Source organism: Aphelocoma coerulescens, chromosome 19 (genome assembly GCF_041296385.1).
Source record: "Aphelocoma coerulescens isolate FSJ_1873_10779 chromosome 19, UR_Acoe_1.0, whole genome shotgun sequence".
Taxonomy (NCBI): Eukaryota; Metazoa; Chordata; class Aves; order Passeriformes; family Corvidae; genus Aphelocoma; species Aphelocoma coerulescens.
In genome coordinates this window covers 6,833,563-6,857,861 of record NC_091032.1, presented here as the reverse complement: position 1 = coordinate 6,857,861, position 24,299 = coordinate 6,833,563, and the positions used below count along the sequence as shown (strand labels likewise).

Below are 24,299 nucleotides of genomic sequence, written 5' to 3'. Positions count from 1 at the left end.
CAGCTGAGCTTAGATCCCGTTTCCTGAGCTGTGGCTTCTGAAGGTTGCACCTTCTGGGGGGAAAAGCTGGGTAAGCAGGGTTAGAGGTGTCTCATGGGTACGAAGGGAGACTGTCCCCTCTGTGTGGCCGTGTCATGGGAGGGGTCAGGGTCACCCTGTGCTTCCCCCGAGCTTCATCCCAGGCTGCTTCCAGGGATGGAGCCGAGTGCCCCGGGCAACAGCCGCTCCTGGGGGCAGCAGGAATGCTCCTGGCATGGGAAGAGGTGAAGTCTCTCACCTTCCTGACCTGCAGCTCCTTAACGAGCTCTGAGAATTAGGTTAATTATCCCACCGCAAGCCCACCGCAGGGGTGCAAATCGTCACTTCCCTGTGGAAAAACACCAAGGACTGACCCCAGGTGGGCAGGGGGTGTCTGTCGGGACCTCGGTGTGGGCAGCACCGGAGCTGTGGCAGAGCCCCCTCTGTGTCCCCTTCATGTTCCCCCTGCGTCCTCTTCCTGGCCCACCTATGTCTCCCTGTCCACCCCTATGTCCCTTTCATGTCCTCCTTGTGCCGCTGCCATGACCCCATGTCCTCCCTGCGTGTCCCTCCTTGTTCCCCCCATGTCCCCTTCACGTCCTCCCTGTGTCCCTCCCTTCATGTCCCCCATGTCCCTCAGTACGTCCCCCCCCGTGTCCCCCCCCGTGTCCCCCCCGTGTCCCCTCCGTGTCCCCTCCGTGTCCCCTCCGTGTCCCCCCCGTGTCCCCCCCGTGTCCCCCCATTCCCGCTGTTCTCTGCACTACCCCCGGTTACCGGCAGGGGGCGGCGCGGCGCTGCCCCCCCTCCCCTCCCCTCCCCTCCCCTCCCCTCCCCTCCCCCGCCCCCTTCTCTCCCCCTCCCCTCCCTCGCTCCCTCGCTGGCGGGGCCGCGCGTGCGCGGGGCGGGGCGGGCGGCGCGCGGGCCGCGCGTGCGCGGGGGCGGCTGCGCAGCCAGCACGGCCGGGGCGGGCGGCGGCGGCGGCGGCGGGGCCGGGCGGGCACAGCGGCGGCGGCGCCATGAGGCCCGGGCAGGGGCACCGAGAGTAAGTGCGGCACGCGGCGGGAGCGGCGGCGCGGCCCCGCCGCCACCTCCTCCTCCTCTTCACCGTCATCCTCCTCCTGCTCCCCCTCGCAGCGCGGCGGGACCGCCGCGGTTCATACCCCCCCCCCCCACGCCCCCCCCCCACCATTGTCCTTCCCGGGTGTCCCCTCCCCCCGCCCGCTGAGGCATCACCGGTGTGGCGACCACCCTCCTGTCGCGGCACCCGGCGCCTGTCGCGACACTCGCTCGCACCCCGCCTCCCCGGGGTCTCCCGCGCTCATCACGGAGCTCCCGGGCCCCCCGGTAGCCCCGGCGCCCTCATTACCTGTCCCTGGGTACCGCGCACACGGCCCGGGATCGCGATAGTGCGTCAGCCATCGCGACAGAAGTGCCGTCAGGGGGAAGGGGGGATTGCGGTCGCAGTGCGAGCACATCCTTTGTGTGATTCTTTCCCAAGAAAAGTGTCTTTTTGCAAGAGAATCGCAGGCTGCTTTGGGCTGGAAGGGACCTTAGAGCCCATCTCGTCCCAGCCCCCTGCCGTGGGCAGGAAGCACAGGTACCGTCAATAAATCATCCGTCGTTTTTATTCCCTACCAACCAATTTTCAAGAGTCTCAAGAAGAAGAAGAAGAAGAAAACTGTAGAGCTGGACTCCAGTTCTCAGTCCACTCGTACAGCAAAGTGGTTTTGGTTCTGCAGCGTGTGAACCTCCCCGAGCAACACCTGCGAGGGCTCACAGACGTCTCTCACCCTCCCTTGGTATCACTAGGTACAAGTTTAGGATAAATCACAGATGCAGGTTGGTTAGTTCAACCCGAATTTGTTGTGCTCACTTCTTACTACAGTCCTCAATTCTTCTGTAGTCACATTCTCAAGAAAATATAAGTTTATCTGGAAAACTTTTTGCAGCAACACTTTTTTCCTCGTTATTGCACAAACCCGGTTCTTTGTTGCTCCGGTCGCTGCGGGAGAGGAGGGAGCTGGGAGCTCTCAGGAGATGAGGTTGGGTTCCTAAGTGATGTCATTTGTGCTGGAGCAACGGTGGTGACTTTGTGATGGAATAAATCCTCCTGGACGTGTCGGGGCTTTGTGACTGTGTGTGTGTGCACTGTGGAAACTTCGTCTGATTCAGCAGTCAGCTGAGAAAATTCCGTGCTTGGTGCTCCATAGGCAGTGAGGGAATAGAGTGATGAGAGTTGCATTTTCCTTTCAGCCTGTTTATTTCTGATCAGGGCTTTTTTCAGCTTAAGAATTTGAACTTGTTGGAGTCTGGTCGTTTAAGTGGGTGCATAAAGCGGTGGGGAAAGATGATGTTCAGGGGTCTTTGGTATTAGAGGTGGAGAGAGCAGAGTTTTGCAGCCAGCAGCAGAGTGAAGGATTCAGGGAGAGCATTCAGGTGGGTCTGGTGTCCTGTAAAGGCAGTCCAGAGGGTCTGGAAACTTGGAGGGGAAAAGCAGTGATAACAGAAAGCAAACTTAAAAGCAAATGCACGCAGTATTAATTTTCAGCAGTGGAAGATTTGGATCAAAAGCGAGTAAGAGTCAGAGGGTAAGGTTTGCAATTAACACAGAATCTAAGCTTTCATGGAGAAATGCTTCCATAAAATAAAGGCTATTTATTTTCCAAATGATATTTACACTGGGTAGAATTTCTGAGGTGAAGAAATGAAAATTGCCCCTTGTCTGGGGGAGCACAGGTCGAGCAGGAGCTGGAAGAGGAGTTGATGAATTGGCTGTAATTCACAGGCATCGCTTCAAATATTTTCAATATTTCTCAACTATTTTAAGAAGCTGTATTGAATTCCAGCCCAACGAGGCTGATAGTCTGGAGAGAGGAAGGATGCGTATTGCTGGAGCAAGAATTAAGCAAAAATAGATAAATCTGACATAATGGATGACAAGAGAAAGCTGATTGCTGAAAGATGCTGGCATGCTCTGTTTTTGCATGCTTGGCATATATTCTGTTGTGTTACATGGCTTTTGAAGTGCAAAAAAAAAAGAAAGAAATCTCATTTTGTGCTGAGATAAAAGAAAAGGCAGGTGCTTAAATTCTGTTAAGGATCAGCTTTGATACTGACATGAAGGAGTGACCTCTCTTGCATTTACCCCCCTGTCATTTTGTGAACTTCTCAATTGAATAAATAATTCACTTAGCACCAAATAAATGCCATTTAATAAGATGGTATTTTTGATCCCCCTTTCACTTCACGTTGCAGTTTCACACTTTTTCAGCTTGAGCACAGCCTGGGGTGCTATTTCTGTTAATAACATTAAAAATATGTTGGAGAATGTCCACATAGTATTGTTTTTTTCTCCAAATGTGAAATTAAGGAACCGTTGTGTTCTCTGCAGCTTGGATATTTGCCTTCATTTAAGCCTTATTTGTATTTGTTTCAAGTTGTCCTCTGATAGATAAGCTTTTATATCTATGTTTGCTTCTGGGAACTGTTACCAGATCAAGAGGAGAAGTAAGGATTTTTGTCAAGGACTGAAGTATCTCTATTTCCCAGAAGCTCAGACAATGTGCAGGAGCCTCAGCTTGTGTCCTCTGCTGCACTTGCTGAAATGCCTGGATGTGGGATAGAAACTTTTATCAGTGTTTCCAGTGCAATATTTTAGTTTTTCACGTTGGTTTGTCCATTCATTTTTATTCCTCTTCATTTTTGACCATGACTTGTTACTGGCTGGCATAAGGAGATGGGGAGATGAGGAAGTAGAAGGTGTTGGCCTGGCTGCCCCCATGCCAAAAACCTCCATCATCAAAGCATTTTATATCCTGTATACTCCTGGCTCACTCATCTTCAGTGAGCAGAGTCACAGATTTATGAAGTGAGAGATAAAGTAATGTCCATTCTGTATTTCTCTAAAGCTAGGTAAAACTTGCAGGATTCTGGGATGTGTGGAATTGCTAAATACACCACCGAGAACATAGCCACAGCCTGATTTGTTTAACAGATGATCAGCCCTTTTAAATAATTACCTTAAGAACGTGTAGTTCACTGAAATGCTACGCCCAGCAGGTGAGTAACAGGTCACTGTTGTGTAGTACACTGTATCCAGGCCCTGCTGACTCTTCAGAGGCTGTTTTTGGGGTAAGATGCCCCTGAGGATGAGTAAAGGTTTCACAATTTTCTGCGTCTGTAATGAGTGTATCACCCCACCCTTTCCAATTTTCAGCACTTGAGACGTTTAAACAATTTTAAACATTCTCAAACTAGGAAGTGAAGTGAGTAATTGAATTTTTTATTCCTTGTGTGGTATGCCACATTCCCATTTTCCCATTGTACTTTTTGACTCATGTTAAAATCTTCACCACACAGATCTTGGAGCAATTTTTGCTTTTAATTGCAGATCGTTACTTAGACTGTGAATGCTAAAATGAGTTTGTCACACTATTCATCTTTCTTTGGGAAAAAAAAAAAGCTTTCCAAATACTGATTGAGGAACAGGCCTCCTGAACAGGCATTCTGCTGGCTGACACCCAGAAAAGTTGTTCTGAACTTTACCCAAAGATATTTTTCTGAGGGGTTGTATTCTTTCAAAAGCTGATTTTACTGTCCAAGTAGGGCATAGCTTGACCTACAGCTGGAGCTGACAGAGACCTCTGTGTTCATCTGCTCCTGGTTTCTATGTTTTTAGTTATTTGATTTAAATGGACACTTTAAAAACCAGCAGCTGTAGCTCCTGGCTGACCCAACTTCACAGATCCTATAGGTCCCTTTTCCTTATTTCAGCACATTCTTGTCTGAGTGTCCCTCCATGCCTCCCCACTCATATAGTATTTGTTCTGTTGTTGCTATAATTATTCTCCCATTGTGTTTAGGAATTATGTTTCGTTTATATATTCCCACTGCTTAACTTGTTTATGCTGTGTGTGAAGATTAGTCCAAGTTTCCAGGGTTTGTGAGGAAAATGGTGATATTTCATTCTTGGAATAATTTCTCAGGAATGTAGTTTGGCTGCAGCATGGATTTGGTAGGGAACAGTGGGGGTGTAGCACTTGGGGATGAAAACTGGGAAAGATTTTTCATGTGAATTCCCGAGTCCCGTGCAGGGGTTCTGGAGTGCTTGGAATGCGTGGAGCACTGGCTTGTTGATGTATTTAGAGATAACTGAACTGCTCCAGGCTTTTAAATAGATGCATTGATGGGTGTACTAGAGGGAAATGTGTTAGAAAACAGGTTCTCTGTAGATGCAACATGTCTGAGACAAACCTTTAAGTACAGTTCTGCTGAATTAGGTGACAGATCTGTGGGTTCTGTAGGATCTTCGGTGGGCAACGAGTGTGAACGTTTAATTTCTTGTGATGTCTGTGGTTAAGGTGATGTAGAAAAGGTGAACCATGAAAGCACAGCTATTTTTAGCATTAAAGGAAAAAAAAAAGCAGTCAAAAAATGATCTACTAAGTGATACATTGCTGACGTCTGTAGTGCAGCCAACCCAATTAAGGTGCCGTATATTGTTTCCAGCAGGATTCTGATTGTTTCTAATTTGGGAACCACGCGAGAGCAAGTGGAAATAGGTGAAACACCGTGCTCTGCTCTTCACAGTGGATCTAGCAGTTGTTCTCTGTAATTTCTCTCCTCATACTGGGACAATCTCCCTGGCCTGGCTAAGGTGGGAGCCACACTTGCAAAAAAAAAAAAAAAAAAATCCAGTGTTTTTGTTGGTAAAATCTCACATAAGTCAGTGTTGAGAGCTGTGGAGTATTTTCTCATTTCCTGGTCCCAGCATATCCTTTGCTGTATCCTGCTGTCCCTCTCCTTGCCTTCATGTTAAACTTGTGCATGTTGGAGGATGTGTGTCTCACAGTCCTGCCCTTTCCTGTCCCCGTCCCTTGCCACTCATTTTGTTTCTCTCCGTAGGCAGTTGAGAACACTTCGAAAAATATTATAGGGTGACTTTCTTGAGCCCATACCACAGATATATATGCATATATGTATAGATAATAGTTTAAATTCTGTTGGAAGGAAATAGCATTGTATGAACCTTTTTCAAAAAATTATGCAGATGCTCCCACTCTCCAAAGTAAACTTCCTCCTCTGCTTATCTTTTTTTAAACCTGGAATGAAAAACAGCATGTCTTCTTAACATCTGGAAAGGGGAGCCCTTCATGCCTACTTTATATTCTTTTATCCAGCATTGTTCTTCATTCATCCTTCTGTTCTGGCACTGCTTTTCTTAATTTTTTGTCTTCTAAGCTGGAGGAATGTCATGTGCTTTGGCTTTGTTGTGGACAGGGAAAATTAGGGATTTGCTCACCCTTCTCTTCCAGCTCATCAGTGCGTTCTGATTCTGGGTTGGTTTTTATTTTCTTCAGCTACAGCAAAGCCCTCAGCTTTTGCCTCAAATGGGTGGTGTGTTCCTGGAGCTGGTGATTCGTGCATCCCTTGACTTTAAATTGTTCACAGCTCTGCTGAGCATTTGTGAATGAGCGTGGAGGAAAATCAATATGTGAAAAAGCCAGAGTAGGGGAGGGAAAACAGCTCTTCCAGCACCTTTTCCTGGTCACACCATTGCCTGATTTAGTTTTTGTGTCTGTGAACTCTTTAGTGTTTAAATTTAGAAATGGATTGTTTTGGAACAAGTCACTTTTAAGATCGTTTCCAGGAGATTTGTGTGTAATTTAATCCCATTCAGGTTTGCTGCTCTCTGATCTGCTTGTTCTGCAAGACTTCAGGTTCTCTCTATCCCTATCCTCTCCCACTATTTTCTACAAATCTGTTGGGTTTTTTTTTTCCAGTCAGAACTGCAGCAGCATTTATGAATCCTTTTATACCTTTTCTATTCCCTGTTTCTATTCATTGACAAGGTGGTGTTTGTTATAATAACCTGGAGGTTTAAAAATTGTAACTTCAGTGTCTCTGAAGGATCTCATTAGTGATTATTATTCAAATATTCTAGAAATTGAATGTGTGTACTTGAAAAATTAGCCTGAATAATACATTCAGTATTTCTGCTGTATATTCTCTTATATTTACTATTAATTTCCAACACTGCTTAGTTTAATATTTTAGGGCGTCTTTATGCTAAGAGCTTACCAATGACTGAAGTTGCTGATGAAGAACCAAAAAAAATTCTTCTCAGAATCTGACAGTCCAACATAACATCTCAACCACTTGAGTTTAAGTTGAGACAGGAAAGAATTAAGATTTTTCCATACTTCCATCTAGTGTGCATGAGGGAAATTGCATCCACTGCTAAAACCCCAGCCATGCTCATAGCAGTTCCAGTTGGGCAGGATCATCTCATCCACTGGTCTTTGTTAAGCAGTTACTGCTGATGAACTGACAGGTTTGAGATCCAAGTATTTATGTGGTGGTACCTTTGTGATGTCCATAAAATGGTGACATGTGAAGTTTGAGAAAAATCACCTTTCACCATGTGGTGTTCGTGCTCTCCTTCACTGTGTTCTGCTCTATTTACTTGTCACTCCGTGCTAGGATTTCAGCTGCTTGATTTATGAATTATTGCTATTGAAATAAAATTAAAGTGGCTGTTCAGTTATTTAAGAGCCAATTAAATCTGATTTTATTCTGATGTAACATTTCCAGTGAAAGGGCATAAAACACAGTCTGTGGGGGAAAGTTACATCTAAAAGTGGTTCATGTTTATTTTTTATAATCTGTCCTTTCGACAGCTTGACTTGGCAAATAAAATCCTTTGCAATCTCACAGCATTGACTGCAGATGTTAGAAGCTGCTCTGTATAAGAAAATAAAACAGGTTTGGTGCTTTCAGTGATCCTGTATAAACCTTCAGCTGTGGCTGCTGGTTGGAAAATGTATCCAGCCAGGAGAAAGGAATTGGAGAGCTTTTGGAGAATATAATTTATTTACCAGCCTTTGGTGACTTTGAAAGGTAGAAACAAAGGGTCTTTTGGGATGAACATTTCTCAAATCATGGGCTGTGCTGTCCTGAGGGATCAGTGTTAGAATTAGTTGAGTTTCCAGTATCAGATTGTGCTAATTACTGTGAGGTCCCTGCTCACAGGGGACGCTCAGGACGAGATGCTTTGAGAAGTGCAGCCCAAGAACCTCGTTCATGCACAGACAGAGATGGGTCATTTGTGTTGTATTGGAGAGCCAGATTCACTTTTAAAAATCTGGTGGGGCACGGACACTCCAAAAAACTAAAGTCACCAGAAAATATCCTGCCAAGACTTGTAGTCCTGAACTTAAATAGCAATAACTACAGCAGGTGGAGAATGAGCAGGTACTTTTCATTACGTGTGGCAATTAAAATGTGTCTCTTGATAGTGGTATTTCTTATTAGGGGAGATGGCAGCGCCAGTCCCAGTTTTGTTCTGACAATTTCACACCGTACATGATGTCTCCTGTGTGCATGAAGGGTGCTGGCTGAGCCTGTTTTGAGATGAAGAGCCTGGTTTGCCTTATTTTTTTATTAAAAATAAATCATATTGATGCGGATGTAATTTTATTTGTGACTAGACAAGCCTGCACTAGCCAGCTCTCAGGTTTGTGGCGTCTGTCTCCAACAAGATCATAGATACAGAGAAAATGATTTATTTTAGTATCCAGTGCTTAGATAAAACTCTGGTTTTGTGCAGATGGCACTGAAAGGATAACACATAGCTCGGACAAATTTGTATAAAGCACCACATATTTCTACCAGAATCCAAATCTTCAGTATATCAGTAATATTGAGGTTTATATTTTTGTACTAACCTGGAGTTTTTTGGTGTCTAGAATTAATTGCTGAGTGTAGAGGTTGGGAGGGATGCTGTACTCTGGTCTGGCTGCTCTGTGCATCTTGGAGGGTCCTTCCAACTGCCCAGCCTGGCACTCTGAAGAGCTGTTGGGAATTGTCTGGTTGATATTGGAGAATATCGACCAATATCTTTGGGGTTTTGGGATGGAAAGCATTCAGGAGTGTGAGGGTGCTTGGCTTTTTGGAGAGGGTTGGAGATGGCACAGGTGTTTGGGAGGGACCTGCTCCTCCCTCAGAGGCTTTTATAGAACACTTTAGTAGAGCACAATCAAAATCTGGTAGCGGCACTAATTCTAAATAAGTGTTTGCTAAACAACATTAATGGATTTAAAATGTTTTTAGGAATAGTTATTAGTCCTTCAGTCTCGTATGGTGAAGGGAGTTTTGTCTCGATGGGGGGCTGCCATTTTAATGCTTCCTGGCAGGAGGCCTATTTTGATCATGCAAATTAGGTTGAAAAAAGTAGGCTAAACCATTAAAAAGTAGGAGAGATCATGAAATTTTAAATTTTTAAGGTGACTGTTCTTCTAATTATTAACATTTTTGTTACCATCGTTCGCGTATGTCACTTCATTTCCCTTAATTCTCATGTCCTCATCCCTTAACTCTTGACAGCCTCAGTGCTCGTTGCTCTTGCATCCACTACTCCAAATGGAAGCCTTAGTCCATTGGCTATTTTATTCCCAGCAAGGTGCTTGGAAATACTGCCACGTGGTGTGTTTTGCTGTATAATTAGAAATGCAGATACAGGCTGCTTTTCTTGCACCATGGTTAATTTTTTCCTATTCCGTTAACATTAATAGGGACTGAAGGTTAAACTTACGTAAACTCCGGATATTTGCAGGGTTCTTGCTGGCAAGGGAATTCATTCTGGGAAGTGGGAAAGAGGCACATGGGTGAGGATTGGAGGCAGTGTCCAGAGAAGGCTGGATCTCGGGTGGGAAGACACCGGGGTTTTCACCAGGATCTCTTCAGGGTTTCATCTTTCCCACCAGTTTCTGGGCAGGACGGCGGAGTGACACAGCACTGATGGAATACAGGGCCCCTCTGGGGGTGTGGGGAAGAGCCCCCTGTTCCCCCCATGAGCCACATGGATCCTGCATCCTGCAGGAATACTGCAGCCCATCCCTCACATCCCGCTCCTCCGGGCAGTGGGTGCGTTGGCAAAATAACTGCCTTGGTGCCCATAGGCTTGCAGGCTTAATTTAATCCTGTTAATTTTTAATAGAAATTAATATTAAGCCAGCATAGTTCAAACATGGCTTTTCCTGTGCCCAGAAAGACCCTCAGCTCATGTTTGCTTTGGAGTGTTGGATCCTCCAGGAGCAAGACCCTCCTGGAGCAATATGGGGCTTAGAGCTGAGGGATACTGTCACCTTCAGCAAGTCCAGTAGCAGTGCCCTGTTCCACCTCAGTGATTACAAATGTTGGTTGGATTTCAAATGTCTGTCTCCAGAAGGGGTGTTGAGTGTGCCATGCATGGATAAACGGAGGGGAACTGGGGATTTCCGGCTAAAAATTCGCAACAAATGTATTTGTGTCAGTTATCAGTGCGCTGACCCAACCAGAGTCTGATGGAAAATGTTATTAATTTTACAAGGAGTTCAGTAAATACTAATTTATGCAATTTAGGGGTGATGTTGTGCCAAAAAAACCCCATATTTTTAATCGCCGTTTTCAGCTTTGCTACAGTTGATATTCTGCAGCCTGCAGATCAGTAAACTCGAAACAGGAAGGTCGACTCTTGGAGCTGATGGTATCTTCGTCCTTAAGAGAGATTCTGGGAAAGTAAGCTGCATTCCTTAGCTCTTGCAACCCTTTTTAATTGTTTTTTCTCACAACCTTAGCCTGATCTTATCACCTAAGTAATTGTTGCATCATATTTGCGTTATTCTCCCTACTGGGAAGTCAGATAATTGCTTTATACCTTCTAATGGAAAGTGTTTGGGAAGCCTGCTTACCTCCGGGACATGGATGAGCAGTGCAGCAGCTATTGCAACAGTTGCATTTATGCCATTTTTCTGAAGCTGGATGGGAATCCAGCAGGAGAAGGCCTGGATGGCTGGCACCTTCTCTAGAATTGAGTAGCAGCCATAAAGTTACTTGGTGTTTTAAACCCCATCATAAAAGTAAAGCTGCCAGCTCTGCTGTGCCTCGTGTTTGGGTATATCTCATCTGCGGGAATATTCAGCCAGACTTCTCCTTATGAAGTAGTATTGTAGGGTATTAATTATTCATAGTCAGTTTAATTCTTCTTTCTTGCATATTTAATTGTAATAGCATGCTGTATGTCACAGTGATTTCCCAGAAGAACTGTACACCAAAGGCAAACCATTCAGGTATATATTCTTAAATACGTCCATGCTAATCTTTGTTGTTTAATTTTGGAGGAGAATGGGATATTATCAGATGTTTCTTGCAGGGAAACAATTATGCAAAATCATGATTTCCCTTAATCTTTTCAGCTGAAATTTTCGAGCTGAAATAGCTTGTTTGATTTCCACTGATGACGTTTACGTTGTCTTGCTTATTTTATGAGGGAAAAAATGCTTAATGGGAGGGAGGACGTGACTTCTGTTTTCTTCTCTGAAGCGGGGGAGCCTTTATCAAAGACTTTGGAAGTGTCAATCGATTCCTTGCAGAAGATGAAGGAAGGGAATGAGATTTTTATTGAGTTTTTTCCAGTGATCAGAATAGCAATGCCAAATGCTTGTGTGATTAAGATTTTTTTAAACATTTTTTTTAAACGACTGGGATGGGCTCTTAGTGCTTGATGTGAGAAAATATTGGAGGCACAGGAACTGCAAATGCATTCACAATTTGATTTGCATTACCCTCCTTCCAGAGCTGTTCCACGCTTGTAAGACACTTGGTGAAGCCGAATCCCTCGTGTTCGGAGAGCGGGATTGTTCTCGGAGATTTACCGTAGGAGTTTAAACTTCTGAAAAATCTGTTTACAATGTGTCTGAACTGGAGGATAGAGGACACAGTAGAGACTGTTATCTGTTTACTGCTCAGATAAGGAGGTGGAATAGATTGCTGGCCTGTTTCTGAACTCTGCTTAATGAATGGTTGCTAGGCAAATTGCATCTCAATCAGCTTAATCCTCAAGATGTCATTTACAGGTCTGCTCTTTGTGAGGGCCAGAACCGTGCGCTTTCAAACTGCACAGGCCAGGAATTGCTAGCAAAGCAGCTTAGAATAGCTTGTTCAAAAATTCAGTGTACATGTGCTGCTGAGCTGCCCAATTTAAAGTGCCTGTTGTCGCAGGGCCGTCACTGCCTGGCCATGCGCGAGATGAGGCGTGCAGTGATAGACAGGAGGCAGCAGCATCCTTAGCACCGTTTCTGGATCAGCACAGCCCACACCACCACGTTTTGGCACTGGATTAATGTGAAAGAAAGCGTTTCTAAATGGGGACCGCACTGCTGACGTGATGAAAGGTATTTCTGCTTTGGCTGAGTTCGCTCAGAGCCGGGTGTGATATTGGGGTGCGTACGTGGGACATGGTTAACAGGTGGAAATGGGCGATGGTGTCACCTGGTGCGGGACAGGGAGCTGGGGCTGGGCTTGGTGAGAGAGCTGTAGTCAGGAGAGGGCACAGGCTGGTTGTGTGAAAGCTCCATTCTGCCTCTGGAACGTTGGACTTTCTCCCGCGGCATCAGGCGAGAGCCAATTAATCGCATATGCTGGCATGTGGGATGCCCACATACATTAGGCTCATGGTTTAGTCCAAAGGAAAAAGTTTCCTAATATAGTTAAGCTTTAACAGTCTCTTTGTAAAGAAAGATAACAAGATACTTGTTTTTATTGGTTTCCCATGACAGCGATTAATCTCGAGGGCAGAGCATTGTTCTTTGCATGGCTACACCTTCCTTTCCTTTGAAATACATCCTCTGAGTGCTGTGTGTGTCATGACACCAAGCCTCTAAAGGCAAACTGGAAAAGGCTGGACTTGTTGAATACAAAAGATTTTAGAACTGTTCATGATCACTGTGTGCTGATATGAAATGTCCTTCATGTGACACGGTTATTAAAAATCCAGGTGTGAGCGCAGTGAGTGAACTTCGCGGTGCTTGCATAGTTGGAATGTGTGCAGCTTTTGTGTTGTTCAAAAATACTGGTTTTTTAGGAAAAGATGGCATTAAAACATTGAGAGCCTCTCCAAATAAAACATAAATAAAATATTCCACCTCAGTCACAGGCAAAATGACAGTGGTGCTTGCATCTCTACGCTGTGGATGGGAAGAGGGCTGTCGAACAGAAGACTTTGTGATCAGAGAGTGCTTTTCATGCAAATGAAGATTTTATTACATGCTGCTGAATCAGGGGCTTGTGTAGCGAGAACAGCACAGAAGTGATAAGATCACTTTGTCATAGCTTGAAATTTTGCCCAGCGTGTCTTTCAGATTGCTGAAATGGGCAAGAAACACTCTTGTTAAGGGCACAGCAGTAACTGATACAATATTTGGGGGGGCAGGGCTGTTGTTTTGTGGTAGGGTCTGTCTGCAGGGTTCTGCCACATGTCCACAGCCCTGACTGCAAAGCAAGGAGGAACTGCAACCTTTAGGTCACCCTGTGTAGCAGCAAAGTCCTAAAAGCTCCTGTTCCTGATGGGATCCCTGTTCTGCTGTTGGTGAATGGCTACGGAATCTCCTCTCGGCTGCAAGCCAGGAGCTGGTAGCATTGATCAGAGCAGAGTTGTCCCTCCTTTTGGGTGGGATCACCTGTGTTGCCCATTCTCAGGTCATGCAGGGGCTCTCTACACATGCCATGGGGCTGTATTTTGCTGCAGAAGGCACCCATCCAGGACTGCCTCTGTTGGGTTTTCCTTTTGCATTTGTTAGCTAATATCATCTTCCCAATGTCCTTTCTTTCGTGGTTAGAACCGGTTTGGTTTAATGAGGGCTGTTGCTGCCAACAGGGGAGTGGATATGTGTGGTGGAACAGGCATCTAAATCTTCCCCTGCAGATGGGGAGCGTTCAGCATCCTGACATGACCTTGGTGAAAGTTCTCTGGTGTGTTACTTTCCCTCTTTATTTATCTCCTTTGCTGTGTAGCAGCTTTGCTTCCAGGGAAGTGTCTGAACTATTGGAAATCTGTCCTCTCTTCTCTTCCACTCTCCAGAGACATTGTCAGCGTAACACCCAAACTACTTAGATTGACGCCTGAATATTCTGCTTTTGCACAATCAGGAGGCATTCAGTGAAAGTAGCAAGAGGAGAAGAAGTTTAAGATTTAGGACTGACATTTTTAGACACTTTTCAATCCATAATTTTGCACCATCTTGGTGAGGAAGGTCAGAGACTTCCTTCACATGGGATGCCCCTGTGTATATGTGTTGAGCATCTGAGTGTACAGCACAGGGGAAAAACATTCTTAACAGCCATCAGATTGCAGTGTGGGGCTGTTCATATTTCAGATTCTTATCTGAAGAATCTGGGAACAAAATCCAGCCCTGCATGTTCCTGGAGAGTTTCAGAGCAGTAGGATGGAACCTTTTGCCTGTTTTTCTCATGCAAATTATGGTAAGGATTATTCAGTGTTTAAAATCTGGTTTATACTGGCTTCTGAATTTCATTTAAAATAAACATCTGGAGAGCTTTTTGATCTCCTGTGCAAAACTGTTGTCTGCCTGCCTCGTTAAAATGACTTCTGCTTAATTTTTAGTGAAAGGCAAAGACCTAGATGGTTTCAGCCCAGAGGCAATCTAAATGGTTCCCCTTCTGCAGTTAGAAATTTCCATGAGCAGGTACTTAAAATCTGTTCTCTTAGGGAATGTGGCAGCAAAAGGTATCCGTTTTTTCCATGCTGCAATTTGGGATCTGCAAAGCTGCTACCTGTAGTGCCATTTGTACTTCTGCAGAGCCTCGTTCTCGTGGTGCCACGCACATGCTGGAGCAGATGCTTCCTTCAAAAATATCGGTCTTGTCCCTTTGCAGCTTGCAGTCCAAAGCCCTCCTTGGGAAGATGACCACGGTGTGCTGCTATCCCACAGTCACAGCACTGGAACAGGGAGTAATCAGTGATTTATTCAAGTAGCTGTTACATTTGGAGTCTGTTTTCTGTGATTTGACAGGAGCTCACTCCTCTGCTCTTCACTGGAGACTGGAAACCTGTGCCCGTGGCGAGGGCTGGGTATGTGCTTCCGGTGGCTTTCTGGCTTTGAAGCAGGTTCCTGTTGCTCTTTGCAGAGCCTGAAGCAGTGATCTGTGCAGGCAGCGTCTGCAGAGCTGGAGTGACTTTACCTCTTTGTTTTTTCTCCAAATTCATATCTGTATGGGATCAGCTGGTCCCACATCGTGTGTGAAGTAGTTAAATGCTACCCTGCATCTAGAAGATGTGATTTTTTTTTCCCCCCTTCCTTTCTAGTCTCTTTGATCAAATCAAATAAAAACGCAGCGCTTTCATTTCTAGTTTTATAGTTTCAAAGACAATCTCTTGACGTGCTCGAGCAGTCTGGACCCGAGTCCCTTTTTTCCTTAGTCCAAAGGCTCACTGTGTCTTGCGCCTTTCTCTGTATCGCAGTTGCAATCTACATTAGCTTTTATCTGCATCAAAAGACAAATGGAAGAGAGCAGGACCCTGCAGGAATGGGAAACAGACTTACATGTGCCATGGAAATATGTAATCCTTACGTTCAGTCTGCCACATGGAGTACAGACCAGTTTCTATACTGGAAATCTCTAGTCTATACTCCCAGAAATGGGAGTTCAGATTTTAGGCTTTGAAGGTTGGTTAATCCCCTCCAGTGGTTAATACCAACATAAAATATTCTGTGATGTCAAACTTTTCCTCCTAAATGCTTCTTTTTCCCCTCTTTTTTTTTTTTTCCTGCATATGTCAACTATACAAAGCAACGCTCAATTTGAGAAATTAGCATTCAAACACTCTGTAAGCACTTTATTTTTGTCTGCTTTGTGAGCAGCTGAACACATGTCCAGGCTGAAATACTCGGAGCTGCTGCTGCTGCTGCTTCCCGGCACATGCGTGCCAGGCATGGGAGAATTTGGAACTTTGTCCCGTGTTCTGAAGAGGCACTCCCGACCCCTCATCCTGCAAAAACACATCTGCACAAATCTCCTGCTCGACTGCATCCCAGGAGGAAAGGATCCCAGTTAAGCCAGCCTGAATCATAGCCAGGGAGATGAGCACTCTGGTCGCTGTCATCCCGATCAAAATCCCAGCTGAGTCTGATGGCATTCGGAATGTCGCGGTGCGCGTTCCTTTCTCAGAGTGGTGGTGCTTAAAGCAAAGTGTGTTACTTCTCTGCATTAAGGAGACAGATTCAGCTGTTCAAAGCAAGTTGATAAATTGCTTTTCATTAAGTATCTGAGCGCCAAGGGGTTCGGTGTGTGTTCCAAGGAAAAAATACATTAATTACAGCTTCTGGAGAGCATTTATCAATCACGTAGTTATAAACACTACTAATGCAGTTAATTGAAGGTAGAAAAATTTACCTTTTTGAATTTGTTGACTGTAGCAATTCCGTGGCTGGAAAGACAAATTGGAAATTAAAACCAGGGGATACTTTTAGTGGAAGCTGCACGGTGGAAGGTCAGGGCTGTTGGAGATGGGTTACCAGGAGCTCGTGCAGGCAGCTTTGTGCTCTGTCTGCTGTTGAGGTACAGGCTGCAGCAACAGTGTTTGTTCTCTTCTTCCACACAGCCACGTTGAGTTTGCCAAGCAGAGGGATCTCGCTGCCTGTGGTACAGTTTCAGCTCCCTCTGTGTCCTGCCCATACGATTTATTTATTGCTCTCTGTGTGTTGGGGTTTTTTTTAAAAAGAAAAAGGCAAGTGCAGAGGAGGAAAGATGCACAAAAGCAAACAAAAACATCCTGCTCACCTGAAGTCGGTAAAACTTTCTGTGAAAAAAGAAATCTTTCATGAATATATAAACTTTGGGTAAAGGTGGTGTGTTGGCAGCTGCTGAAGGAGTCAGGTGAGATCGTGCTGAAATGTTTCATTATATCTTCGGACAAAAACCTCTGGTGCTTGTGGTGTGCAGAGGCTTTGAAGGCACCTTGCACACTTGTGTTGCTTTCCCTGTGGCTGTTTTGAACTGCCAGCTGTGCAAGTGGCTGTTTTTCATGCTTCTCAGGAAAGCACTGAGAATAGCAGACTTTTTACAGTAGCTCACAACTAATGTATTTCTTGTCCTTTCTTCTATTGAGTTGTTACGAGGTGGCTTTTGAGTTTCCTGGGAGATTGATAAGGACATTAGGTCTGTGTCAGGACAAGCCAGCGGGACACCAGCACCTCGTTGTGAAGGTTGACAGGAAAACACCATCCCAAGTGTCTGGTCCAGCTCTTTGGTATTCACCTGATGGCTTCCATTTTCTGCTGGTGGGTGTTTTGTACGTGTGTTGCAGCTTCTGTTTGAGGTTCTTAAAATGCTTTTCATCTTTGCAGCTGGCTGTATGGTATCTCCAGCTACAGGAGGAGGTCTTATCTTGCCCTTACAAATGATAAAATGTGTATCCAAGAGCTGATGTGGTCATGGTCCAGCAGGAAGCTCTGTTGCTATGCACAATCAGAGAGAGATCTCCAGTTTTGGATCTTAAAAATGTATTTTTCACTGCTGGCTTTGTAAATGGGCTGTTAAAATTTCACCACGTGTGGGACCATAATTCAGTGTCCAGAGAGATAAATACTAAACCAAACTGTCAGTGTGATTGTACAAGTCAAAAGGGTTCACGTGCATGATCAATGCAAATCAAAATCCATCCTCCCTGTGAGTCTGTGTTCACACCTGGTCCAAAAGTGAGTCACTTCCTACTTTTATTCCTTTATATACAAGTTAGATTTTTGTTTTGTATGAAGTATAATGCATTCTGCCTCATCTTATTTGCAAATATTTCTCATTTTCAAGTGAGTCTATTTTTAAAACAGGACTCAAAACATATTTTTCAATAGCTAACAAACGTCTGCTCTGTTGTTTGTCTGTTGAATAGAGGTAAAATTTGTTCAGAGTTAGCTCTGAATTTTATTTTTTTTTTAATAATCAGCTTGTAATAAACAGGGGAAGATAGCTGCTTTCCTACCCAGGAACTGTCGTAATCCGTAACTTCTAACGATATTTTAGAAGGGAAAACTGTCTTCCTTCTGTCATGTGCAGCCACAAGGATTTCTGTAAGTCATGATTAAGACTTTAATTCAGGGCTTTTACAGAGTAAGTGTGGAGTGAGAGGAGATAATGGTGATCTTTGTGAAGCAGCCACAGGAGAGGGAACTTGTTCATGTTTCCTTTCCCCTTTGCCTAGGCAGCTGTTTGCTGTACCTAAGAAAAACTTCCTTTTCAGATCTGGGAAAGCAAGAAAGCTGAGAGGGGGGAATTCTGCCCACGAGTGGCATGAGGAAGCTCACAATTCTTGCATGTCCTGTGTGGTAAAGTAAAGCCCAGAATTACGACCTCGTGCTTCTCCCACACATGGAACACATAGGAAAGCTGCACATAACCCTGTTCCTGCTGAGGATGTTGAGGTTATAACTGCAGGCTGTCCCCTATGGGAAAGGGGTCAGTGTGTATTTTGGTTTCTTATCACTTGAAGGCAGAAGGAAGTTGCATAAAGGATGGAGAATGTCTGTTGGTGGGAATGCATGGTACATCCACTGGGGTATGTGTGAGCAGCATCCTGTAGTTTGGTAGAGGCTAGGCTGTTCTGGGTTTCCTTTGGATGGAAGTCATCTCAACTAACCTTAATTTTCCCTCGTGTTCACATGAGAACAGGCACACTCGTGTCTGTAAGCCTTGTTCCATATTTTAGAGCTGCTGTGATGTTAAGAGATGCTGCTGCTCGAGCATCTAGAAAGAAGTTGGGTTTAGTTTGCCCCGAGGATAATGGGTGCTTTGGAGGAAGGAATGTTTGTTTGTGCCTGACAGTATCTTGTTGAGGAAAATGGGATCTTTTGTGAATGTTACAGTGGTGGGTAGGGAGTCTTATTTTGCATTTTGAAAATAAAAATGTAAGCCTGTTATCCTGGGCAAGTTATTTTATGACAGTGCTGTGTTTACCTGGCCTGTGCTCTTAGCTGCTGTGGTTCAACTGCAGCATCCTTTGCTCTCTCCCCAAATATCCATGGAGCCATATGCACCCTGGAACACAGCTAAGATACATGACAGGCTGTGTCTTCATCCCTGTTTCCCACCAGTACAGCATGAAAAATTTGAAGTTGGAATTTACCATATAAAAGGAGAGAGAAAATTAATTAAAAGTCAGAGTGCTTTAGTGTAGGGAAAATTGAGAGGAGGCAGATACAAAGTTATTCAAATTGCTTTTGACTTCAGGCAGGTCGATTTTCCTATTTCTTGCATATGTTCCCATGGTAAAAGTAGTATCTCATCTGTCTCACAACTGACCACTAGTATTTGTGTTTCAAGCACAGCCAGAAATCCTCCTTTGAAGCTTTGGCCAGGCCCTACAATCGTCCTGACTTGTCTTTTCTACATCTTTCCTTCACCTTAGGAGTGGCCTGCAACATCTGGCAAGACCTACTTTACACCTGTGTTGTCTGTCAGCTCCTGCCACGTTGCAGAATACAGAGTTAAATCTAAAAATACTCTTAAAAAGAGGTGAGGGCTTTGAGCAAAGTAAAGTAAGCCACTGATTTGGGTCATGAAAGGGAATTGATGTCACTGGTTCTTCGTTGCAGCTTTCTTGAGCTAAGAAGTTCTGTTCTGAGCTGTGAAGATGCAGAGGAGCAGGGGTGAGCAAGTGGTGCTCAGGACAGGGAAAGGGGATCTGTGTCCATTTGTCCCCAGGAGACTGCCCAGACCGTGACCTTGTAAGCTGGATGTGAGAAGTCAAGGTGGTGTTAAATGCTCTGCAGTTTCATTTGTCTTCACAGTCTTCAGTGGTAGAAAACTGTCACCCACTGCTGTCCTTTAAACAAAGAGTGACCGTGGCATCAGGTGATTAAATGCTTCATCCAAAATTATGTCAGGAACCTGTGGTGAGCCAGATACTTCCCTCCATCTCTCCTGTCATAGACTAGTCCATCATCAGGAGACCACTGTTCTAACATAAATATGGTCGAAAAACCCAAAGCCGACTCTAGAAGGAGTCGTGTGCAATTTTTGCCTGTGTCAGAGTGGTTATGTGGCTTCAGTAATGTTTGTTAAGTGCTTTGATATGCTTTGGTGAAGGACAGAGTGTTAATAATTAAAATTGTTAAGAAGTTCTGAAGTAGCATGGGGTTTGACGACCGCTTTCTGGTCTGTTAGTTAACAAAAATGCAAAATATAAATGGACGAATCAGCAGGAATTGAGTTGAACGCTCCCTTCCCCCAGCCACCTGCATGGGCTGAGCACAGAAAGCAGCTAATTGTCTGCTCTGCTGCAGAGATGAAAGAAGCTGGTCCTACAACAGGAAAGGCTATTGAACTGCATGAAGGTGGTAAATTATCAGCAGTGAAAACCTTTTGAGTCGGTATCTTTACGTGCTCAAAAAGTACATTATTTGTACTGGTATTGACAGCGTTCGGGGGCTGATAAAACCGGCGTCTGGTGACGTGAATCTTATGGTTCAGTGCCTGTAATTAAGAGGTCAATAAAGCTGAAACTTGTTTTTTGAAACTCTGCGCCATGGCCCTGTTTGGGTGTAGTTGAAGGGTGTGTTTGGTGAGGACGGGCCCTCATAATGGCTTTATCTTGGCCCAGCTAACGAGCTGTTTGCAGAACTGCTCTGATTTCCAGTGGGCAGACTGTAAAGCAGCCTCGTGTTTGTCCATTTTCCTGCTAGCAGTTCCATTTGCAGAGTGCAGGCAGGAACAGGCTTCTTGCCAGCAACAGCTTCATTCAGATTAGGGCTTTAGTTCAATTATGTCCAATTAACTTTTATTGCAGATAGCAGTGATAATTACTTGCAAGTCAATTTTTTGGCTGTGGTTATCCCAGGGCTAAAGTCTGAGCTTGATGGATTTTAATAACTGAAGTGACGTATGGCTTTTCCTCTTTTTTCTTCTTCTTCAGGCCTCAATTAGATGAAAGGTCAGAAGCTATGTAAAAATCCATCTTACAATTAAAGCCAACTGTTCTACTCCTCAGCAGATGCGTAGTACTGTGTTTTAAAATAATCTCTTGGGACAGACCTAAAAAAAGGCTTTTTAAACTCTTAAGATCATAACCTTGAGCTGGCTGCTGCTTTATCTGAGGAGTGAATTTGATGGAGCTGATGTCACACGTGGCAATACCTGAAGCTGAGAGCCGCCTCCTTGGCTTTTTTTAGTGCACTGCATCCTGTTCCAAATTGCTCACCTAAAAGCCTTCAATGGTAGCCCTTGGGCATGAGGAGTGTGATATGAACAATATTCCATTTAAATGCTGTTATCCCAAAGCTGCTTCCTTTTCTTCCCTATTGGGCGTGTCCATGCCAGCTCGGAGAGAGGAGCAGAGCTGTGCTATGGCAGCATTTAAATCCTCTCTCCCTTCCCCACCAAACTAATTTTGTTGCCTGAGTAACATTATAAATGGAGGTCAGCCTAAAAGGTGACGTGGTTTACAAGCAAAATCATAGTTAATTAAATGGCAAGAAGCAAAAATTGATTTAGATTGAAACTGTTGCAGGGCTCCACAAAAGGTCCACCTGAATGCAGAAAGCCAAAGGTCCTGTGCTGGCAGGTGCTGACAGTGCACTCCCCGTGCTACAAAAAGCGACTTTCTGTTGTTCAGTTTCCTATTTATTTATCCCCAAGTACACTCGATGCTGTTGTGATCTATTGCCATTTCAGAGGGCAACTTCTCTGCCCACTGTTTTGCAGTTTTCCATTTATAAGGCATTAAGAGGATGTGATACCAGCCAGTGATGAATAATACGGTGCTGGTTTGGTCATTTTCTTCCAGGAAACGCTAAGATTTATCTCTGGCTCTTCAGCAGTCCTGGGAAAGGGCCATTCTGGTAAGTGCCCAAGAATAAAGGGGAGTTTTGAGAGCTGGAAAAAGGCAGGAAGCCTGCAGGATGGATCTAGACACTGTCAAGCAAAGCATGACTGCCTGGAAGACGTTGTATTGAATGCTGAGGTTGGCAGGAGGGTTCAATGTCTGCCATTGACATGAACAAGTCTTTGAAACCCCTACATTTTAGGTTACTTTGGGAGAGGGAAAAGGAATTATTCTCCTTGGTGTTGAGCAGCCTGCCAGGGGGTAAATGAGACACTGAGTTTCCCTCGGAGCATGAAAATTGGCCCGGATTCAATTATGTTTCCTGGCAAGCTCTTGCAGACATTCGTACCAAAGAAACTTCACAACCCCAGTTAGTTTTTGTTGTTGCCTGCAGCATTTACGCGTTCTGAACTTGGCATGTGCCGCGTGCGCTCGGGGGGTTGCTGCAAATCCCGCCGGTGGCTCTGGTGGAACTTCATGGAGCTACCTTGTGACTAAAGAGCAGAGGAGAAGCAAGGCATAGCAGCCACAAGCCTTTAACATCCCTCACACAGAGGCTCACGGGACCCCAGGGTGCTGGAAACTTGGAATAGTTTGGAGCTTTTGTGTGTGGGTGGATGCTCCCGCTTCCTCCTGGCCTCGGGGTTTGTGAATGAGCGCGCAGTTAATCGTGGAATTTCAAACATGCGTGTTTACTTTCAGGAACCTAACTTTAGACTTCACCAGCTTGCTTTCCTCTAAACCAGCTCAGTTTCCCATGTTTCACTGGCATGGGGTGGTTTGTGGGGAGTTGTCTCCTTTGTGTTCTCACCCTGTAAGGCCTCTCGGGAGCTTCAGAGAATGAGGTATCTAAAAACTTGGCAATAACTGTATATGTGGTCCATTTATGTGATGATAAAGCTGTGTTAGAGTGTTAGAAATTTCCTAGTAGCTGCTTTACACCTAGGTTTTACTCTAGGTTATGAAAGTACCCCCTGGTCTGAGAAGCACAGAGGCAATAAATATTAAATGTTGATTATAATTCAGAAAATCATACATTTTTAAGTCAAGAAAGGCAGTATTGTGCTAAGTGCTACTGGAACTGATTCCTAGCTCTCCAGAGGTGTCCCTGGGCAGTGGGTGGATGCGAGTTCTTCCCTCCTGGTGAGCCTTGTGGTGATAGGGGACACTCTGCTGCCTGGACCAAAAAACATCCTGATGTGCAGGTAAGGCTGAACGTAATAGTCGTGAGGATGTGCCAATAACCCCCCAAATCCCAAGCACTGCAAATCCCTCTTAAGCTTAACATGCTTTGATTTAATTATTAATAAATCTTAGGAGAGAAAGAAATCTGTTCACATGTCTAAACCTGCTATTTCCTGGAGCATCCTGCAGTACGTGTGCTGTTAAGATTATATCCCGCAGCCAGATTAGATTAAAATCACTTCAAAGAGGAGTATTTATTTATTTATTCCAATCTAATGATTGTTTTCCTCTAGAAAAATGCTTTATCTTTTTTTGTATATATTTTTTCAAGACGGAGCTCGTTGTGCTGCGTTTGGCAGTGTACAGAATCTGTTTAAAATGCAATTTAAAACCTCAGGTTTCCACGGTTCACAGCCCTCCATGGCTGGGTGCCACAGCCTACTGGTCAGATCACTCTCCAGTTTGCAGCTGACTGGTTTAGATGACAGTGTTACTGACCCTGGTACAGTACAAAACCCTCTCCATTCCAGTTCCCCTATCCTTGGAGGAACTGGAGCTTTGCAGGTGCTGGTGCCCACACCAGTTGCCAGCGTAGAGCCAGAACTGCTGGTGAGAAGTCCTGATGTGCCAAGTTCAGTTTATCTCCTGCTCTGGACTAATTAGAAGGAATAGACCCGAGCAGGAGGGGCTGATGGGCCCAGCTGCCACTCCTGAGACAGCCAGTAGTGCTCACCTCAAATTCAGTTCATTTTAGCTGGTGATGAGTTGGAGTTGTCCATGCCAGCTCATGCTGAGGAAGAGTCAGGTCAGAAAGTAGTAGTCAGATGCTGAGTATCTCAAAGGGAATAAATATTAATTAATTTCTAACTAGAAAAAAAGAATGGGGTGCTTGTCAAGGTATTTCAAATGCTCTTGTTTTCAAATACTGAGATCTCAAATTTTAAAACCTGTATTGATTTCATAGAGAATAAAAACCGAAGCAGGATTTTAATTATAATAAAAAATTCAGCAATGGAATTATGGTCAGCACTTCTATACAAGTCTGAATTTCTTTCTCTAGTGCTCAGCAGTGACCTAGATGTCATCAATTTGGTTACTGTAAATCAAGCTAAAAGAGCGATTTAGGCTTCCACTTCAAATTATTTTTGTAAGTCCTGTATTTCCTTTAAAATTATTGTTGCCACCCCAGTCTTTTATGAACCTTTGGCATTACCTAAAACAATTATCTGCCTGCAGGAACAACTTGCCTTTATAGCTCTCTCTGAAACATTGCTCTCCATATTGGAGCTAAAGCTTCTGTAAATACATGTTTTGACCTTCAAGGAAGCACTGCTGTCATGTAGCAGGAGCCTGGCTATTCCGAGGTGAATGCTGTGACCACTCCTAATCACTTGTTCTCTCTCCTAATGTGCCATTATCCTGTTTATTGCTGTGTGCACCTCGC

The 24,299-nt window shown here is 44.6% G+C and overlaps 1 protein-coding gene across 2 annotated transcripts in view; it reads left to right on the top strand.

Annotated features, from left to right (window-relative positions):
- Positions 1-983: 983 nt before the first annotated feature.
- FAM222B (family with sequence similarity 222 member B) overlaps positions 984-24,299 on the top strand; it is a 34,097-nt gene continuing 10,781 nt past the window's right edge. The window contains exon 1 of one of the 2 annotated variants that reach the window (XM_069033276.1): positions 984-1,060. The gene's annotated coding sequence lies outside the window, so the exon portion shown is untranslated. The remainder of the gene's footprint in view (positions 1,061-24,299) is intronic. The other variant, XM_069033274.1, reaches the window with a different exon arrangement.